At 47.0% G+C, this 6,000-nt stretch overlaps 1 protein-coding gene across 2 annotated transcripts in view; it reads left to right on the top strand.

Annotated features, from left to right (window-relative positions):
• Positions 1 to 203: 203 nt before the first annotated feature.
• Positions 204 to 6,000, top strand: part of LOC120518972 (alpha-(1,6)-fucosyltransferase) — a 351,289-nt gene continuing 345,492 nt past the window's right edge. For both annotated transcript variants that reach the window (XM_039742018.1, XM_039742019.1), the window contains exon 1: positions 204 to 429. The gene's annotated coding sequence lies outside the window, so the exon portion shown is untranslated. The remainder of the gene's footprint in view (positions 430 to 6,000) is intronic.

Raw genomic sequence — 6,000 nt, 5'->3', positions numbered from 1 at the left:
GCGTTCAAATTCTCAAGCTTTACGAGGCGTTGTGCCTCCCTTTCTGTGACAGACACGCGAAGGTACAGTATAGGCCAATACATGCTTTGTCTCCTGGACATAAAGCTGACGACGCGCTCGATTGTGATGAGCGAATATGATGAGCGGTGCGGTGAACTGCGAGGAAAGCGCGCGTGCCCGCGTGCCGCCTGCGTTCCTGCAGTTCAGCTGGCTGACACTAGGATGCGCACTTCGAGCCCCCTGCTAGTCGGGCGCTGCGCTTTGAAGGCATAGCGCACCGCTCTGTACTGTAGCACGCAGCAGCGCTCCTCTCAGGCAGCAGCCTCTCCAGTTCCTGTTTCCGCCTCTCAGCCTCCCACATCTCTCCTCCAGAATAAACCCACGACATCGCTACCCGGGGCGAGCAGTGGAGATAAGCGCCGTGGCTCGGTAAGTTGGCACGGGGATCGAATGGCCGGCTTGTTCCGCTTTCCTCAGGATCTGCCAGCGCCTAGCTCCGAGGCTTCTCTTGGGCTCGCATCCCCCCGGCCTGTTGCTGTCGCCAGGATGCTGACAGTGGCGGATAACGGACAAGGCAGCCGTTGTGCTCGGACGACTGAATCCCGTTAGATTCTCCCCTCCTCGTGGTTGCTAGCCGCCGATCGGTTCTTGCGAGTGTGCATGTGTGTGTGTTTTGAAAGCTTCGGCCGCCTTTGCATCTTGAGTGGGATTGAAGCGGGAGAAGCCGTCTTTAGGTAACAGCAGAGAGCGAGCGTTGTGCGAGGCAAGCCGGGGGGCTGCGGAGAGAGTCGGCGGCAGGTGCGCAGATGCACGTTAACGGGGGTGTGGGGGGGGATTGGGTAATAGTGCTTGTCACCTCCCGCTCGCCGGGTTCCGCTCACCAAGTCCATTGATCTCTGCGGTTGGCCGGTCCGGGCTACGCGGGGTAATGCGTGCCCCTGGCACGGAGAGAAGAACCTCTTGAAGGGGTTTTATGTGTTTATTAATTAATTAGTTTATTTTTTGTCTCTTGTCACCAACCAGCTGTTTAACGCACCCCCGTCGCACCCTGTGGCACGAGTCAGTGCCGATCCGATGCCACGCTTCAGTGCCCGCGTCTCACCACAGTCCCTAGAGAGAGACAGAGAGGGGGAGAGACCGAGGCTGTCTAGGCGCTCAGTGGAAGTCGAGATCTCGTAATCGCAGAAGCCCGTGGAGCTCTTGCTGGGGACTTGAGTTGCGTTGCAAGCTTCTGGCACTGGCACTCCGCTAGAGCTTATAGCTGAACCCGGCTTCATCACGGTGATGCTCTGCTAGGGGGAGCTAAAACAACAAGAGCCAGGCCAGGGTAACCAGGCAGTGCCACCGAACACCTTGGAGTATAGCACTAGTTGGCAGTTGACTTAGCGATGCTGGGCGGCGGTATGTGACCATTTAATGAGGGCCTGACACGATCCTGTTATCCATGCATCTGAACTTTTTTTTTTAAAATGGTAAAATGTGACGTTTTCCAGGCTCACCGTTTATGTGCTTAAGTGTCGAGAAGAGAGAAGACCAGCGTTACCAGCCATTACTGACCCCCAAAAAAGAGCACGCTGGGCTAAGACTGCAACCCCACTTAAGGCATGTGTTAGATTTAAAATGATAAATGATATTTGGGTAGCAGTGGCATGGAGCCACTTTTTATAGCATAATGATTTCACATTTAATACAGAAGGACTGTCAAAGAAATGTAGCATATTGACTTTTAGATGCTATATGATTCTGGGGATGGTGCACGTTAATAAAAGTTGCTATATAAATTAAGAGTGTAGTAATGTGGTGCACATTAATAAAAGTTGCTATATAAATTAAGAGTGTGGTAATGTTTGAATACTTAGAAGGGCTGAATCTTTAAAATACACTGTCTGAAAAGTTACATACATTTAGTAGGCATGGGGCTGCAGCAATGGGTGCAAAGCGAGAAACACTCCTGGACTCCAGTCCATCCTTGGGGTCTGGGCAGTTGCTTACATAACTAAAAGAAAAGCTTTTTATCAGGATTTGTTTAATATGAGTACTGTCAGTAATAATAATACATGAAAGACAACAAAGTATCTCTTGCCCCTTCCTGCATGCACTGCACTTAACTCAGGTCCTCTGTTTTTCACATTTTGTACAAAGCATCAAAGGCTATTTGTCTGATCACATTACTGCTTTCCAGCAGATAGAAATGACATAAAATTGCTTTCCATTATCATCCTGTTTGTTGAGTAGAATGGGATTGGCAGCTGGTTGCTGTTTTTATTTTTCGGCTGTTACCTGCCAGGATCTCCTCGTCTGGCTGGTCAAGAGTCACAGTTAGTATTTTCATTATAAGGTTGAAGCCTTTATCCAAGGCAGCTTACAACATGTGAAGTGCAATTGGTTTCATTTTTTTTGTTTTGGCATTTGAAGCACATGCAGGTGAAGTGACTTGCTCAGGCTCACACATTGGTGTCAAAAGTGGGATCTGAACCCAGAACCTCAGAGTTTGAAGTCTAAAACAACTACAAGAAAGAAATAAATACATAAAAGCTACTCATCAATGGACACACTGTTAGTTAATTCATGTTGGTAGTAGTAGTAGGGTGTTGAACTGTGTTAGGCATTATGGATGCTTTGACAAGTCAAGCAAAATGACATCTTTTATTAGCTAACTGAACACATTACAATGTGCAAGCTATGGAGGCAGCTCATCTTACCTGAAGAAAGGGTCTGAGTTGCCTCAAAATCTTACATATTGTAATCTTTTTAGTTCACCAGTTAAAGGGGTAATTTACTTAACTTCTCATTAGTTCATGTTGAAAACCCACCCACTCCATAAAACAGGGGAATAAGCAGAGCAACTGAAAGACAGGAGCTACAAAATGTCAATGCGAAAAATGTACAGAATATATATATATAAAATTCACTAAGGGCACGCAAGACAGTGAGCGCAAGCAAGACACAGCCCTGCCCGCCAACTCTAACCCTCCTACCGCCTCATGGGATACGCACGACAGAGCCACGCACGCCAACTGTAACCGTCCTCCCGAGTCCAGCATCGCTCTCGAGGAACGCAACAACTCACCAAACACAGCCTCAGTCGCTTCCTGTGCAAAGTCCACATGCACCTCTGAGCCACGTTGACTTTACACCGCACGCAAGACAGAGAGCCACGATCGCCAACTCACAGAGCCCCGCCCACCAACTCTAACTAAGGGCACGCAAGACAGCGAGCCACGATCGCCAACTCACAGAGCCCCGCCCACCAACTCTAACTAAGGGCAAGCAAGACAGAGAGCCACGGCCACCAACTCTAAGATTATGGGATATGCACGCATTTAGTGTATAAATGGATATAAATAATTGCATGTAAACGATTCGCCAAAAGCTGTTGTATGGAAACGATATTGTTGTAAACGTTATTGTTTTTTCATCAGAAAACCCGGTTTCCGCGTCTACCTGTATTAGTTTAAATGGCACTTTTACCACTCGCAATAGGGCGGACGCACTGACTTATCGTGTCCACAGGGCAACACAGTGAATGCGGCATCTGTCTATATATGTCTATGTTTTTTTTCCGTAGCCTGCTACAGGAAGGTACTCTCTCGACCATTGGCATTGGTTTCGCTCCTTGCTATTTTCATTATACTGCGACGGTGGTTTCCTAAGCCTTTGTTATACTGAATTCCTTTCTCACCGTTTTCCATTCCTATTCTTACATTGCCGTACGCTATGGCAGGCTTCGGCTAGTAGTATATAATTAACAAAGAAAACATATATATTGTGGCAAAGGCACTATATAGGCATCGACTCGACACAGACTGACAACGGAGGCATGTGTAGAAATAAATGAAAAAGGGTTTTTATTTTTCTTCAGCCTTGGGGCACGTCTTCCCCGTGTCCCACAGGCCCAACACAGTCCCAAAACTACACACAAAGGAAATCACCCCAAACCACACTCTTCTTCCTCCACTACTCCTCCCAGTCGTCGTCCTCCTCCTCCTCCCAACTCTAGCGCCTAGAGTAGTGGCTGCGGGCTCCTTTTATAGCACCCCCAGAAGTGCTCCAGGTACTCGTTGACCTATTTTAGGCTGCACTTCCGGGTGTGGCTCGTTAAGCCATGCAGCTCCCCCTGGTGGTGGCCATGGAGCCCAACAGAGATGAGCTCCAGTGTTCCACCATTGTGGCCCCGATGCAACCCAGGGGGGCTGCCACCAAGTTGTCCAGGGAACGTAGGGTATAGCCCATGGGTGTCAAAGGGGCGTCCCGGCTGTGTATGAGACCCGGCTGCCTGTCACAATATGTATATATGTATTGTAATGAGAAATGACAAAAAGGAGAGAATAAAGTGTGTGGGACCTGCCAGTACTCTGTTCAATAAAAACAAAAGATTTGGGGGGGGAAAGGAGATCATCATGTCAGTCCAGTTATTGTGGAAGTTGGGCGTCCTTTAGTGCCTTTCTGTTCACGCTTCTAGAGATGTCTTTTGTGGAATGTTGACCTCCACCAAAACGATTCCTTAAAAAGCCCACTGGTGGAAGAGGCAAATTCTTCATGGCCATGATGGAAGTGAAAGGAGAGAGGTGGTGCCGCCCAGTGCTGGCTTCTGTGTCATTATCTTCATAATGTCACGCAAATACTCACGACTCGCTCACGTATAACAATATATAATAAATAAAAACTTAACAGAAAGTAAATGATTACCAAAAATATCAAATATACAATACAGACATAAACATATACTACAGATAATTAGCAAAAATATCAAATGAGCAATGTGTGCATGAACATGGAAATGACATCTTATGTAAAACAAAGGTTAGCAGAACACCATATCAGCACTGCCTACCAGATCTCCTTATAAATTTGACAGACTGAAGCCCCCCAAATTGAGACCCCCTTAGACAGAAGTGCAGCATATTCTGAGGATTGTGCAGCACTATGGGAACTGCATTTGGCTTGAATTGGGTGTCCTGCACTCCTTGATGACCACTACTTTGACTCCAGCTGTATTACTTGTGTCCCTCAATTAAAGAATGGATGAATGAAGAGGTCATCATTTAATATGGCACCCTTCATTAAAGGGCACTTTAAAAAGTAAATAATCCAATTTAAAGCATTGAGACAAAGTTCAAGATCATTCGCAACATTAAAAATATCTGCTCAGTGCAGTTCAGGGCCACGCAGGGCTGGAGCTTATCTCAGTAGCGTTGGGTGCCAGCCTTGGATTGGATGAGAGTCCGTTGTAGCGCAGTGCCACTCATACACACAGGGCCAGTTCAGAGTCACCAGTTTGCCTAACCTGTGTGCCATTGGGAATGTGAAAGGAAGAAAACCTGGAAACTTCATACAGACAGAAAGCAAATACGAGTTTGAACCCAACATGTCACTCCTATGTTAAAATGATTACTTTTAACCTACATGTGTACAATCAGGATATCCAGACAAGGGACACCCTTACAGAGCGCAAACCAATGCAGAATTTGTGCCCAGAATGCTGCAACAAGGTGGCAGCAGTGCTTATCACTGATGAGCGCACGTTTAGGACAGTTGGAAGGAGCGCGGTAGTAGCAGCATTCTCACTTTGCACTCAGATGTTCAGTTAAGCAAGCATCAGGTATTCAGAGCCCCCCCACCGTTGTGTTGCTAGCTTGCCATACTTTGTCAGTTGCTACCCAAGTCGCACATCTTACTCTTGAAACTCTTTGCTAGTTTCATGTCAATGTGAATTTCCAGCCTCTGTGGAGCGTTGCTTGCCTTTTCTGTATTCCCGATGTTCACTTCTGTTTTTGAATGGTGTCCGGACTTAGCCCCTGTTCAGGTCTGCCTTTAGCCTGCCCGGCTTTTTCAGGTTGTCACCCTTCAGTTTTCACATTTCATGTCTGTTAGTGGGGTTGGCCACCTAAGCAGGATCAAACACACAGTGTAGGACTCTTTTTGGGACGGGATGTCCCTCAATCACAGAGCACACATATTAGTAAATTAGATCCTATTCATATTTGTTCTCTCAAATTC

Source organism: Polypterus senegalus, chromosome 18, assembly GCF_016835505.1.
Source record: "Polypterus senegalus isolate Bchr_013 chromosome 18, ASM1683550v1, whole genome shotgun sequence".
Lineage (NCBI taxonomy): Eukaryota > Metazoa > Chordata > Cladistia > Polypteriformes > Polypteridae > Polypterus > Polypterus senegalus.
The sequence above is the reverse complement of the archived record's forward strand: the minus strand, read 5'-3'. Positions and strand labels throughout refer to the sequence as shown.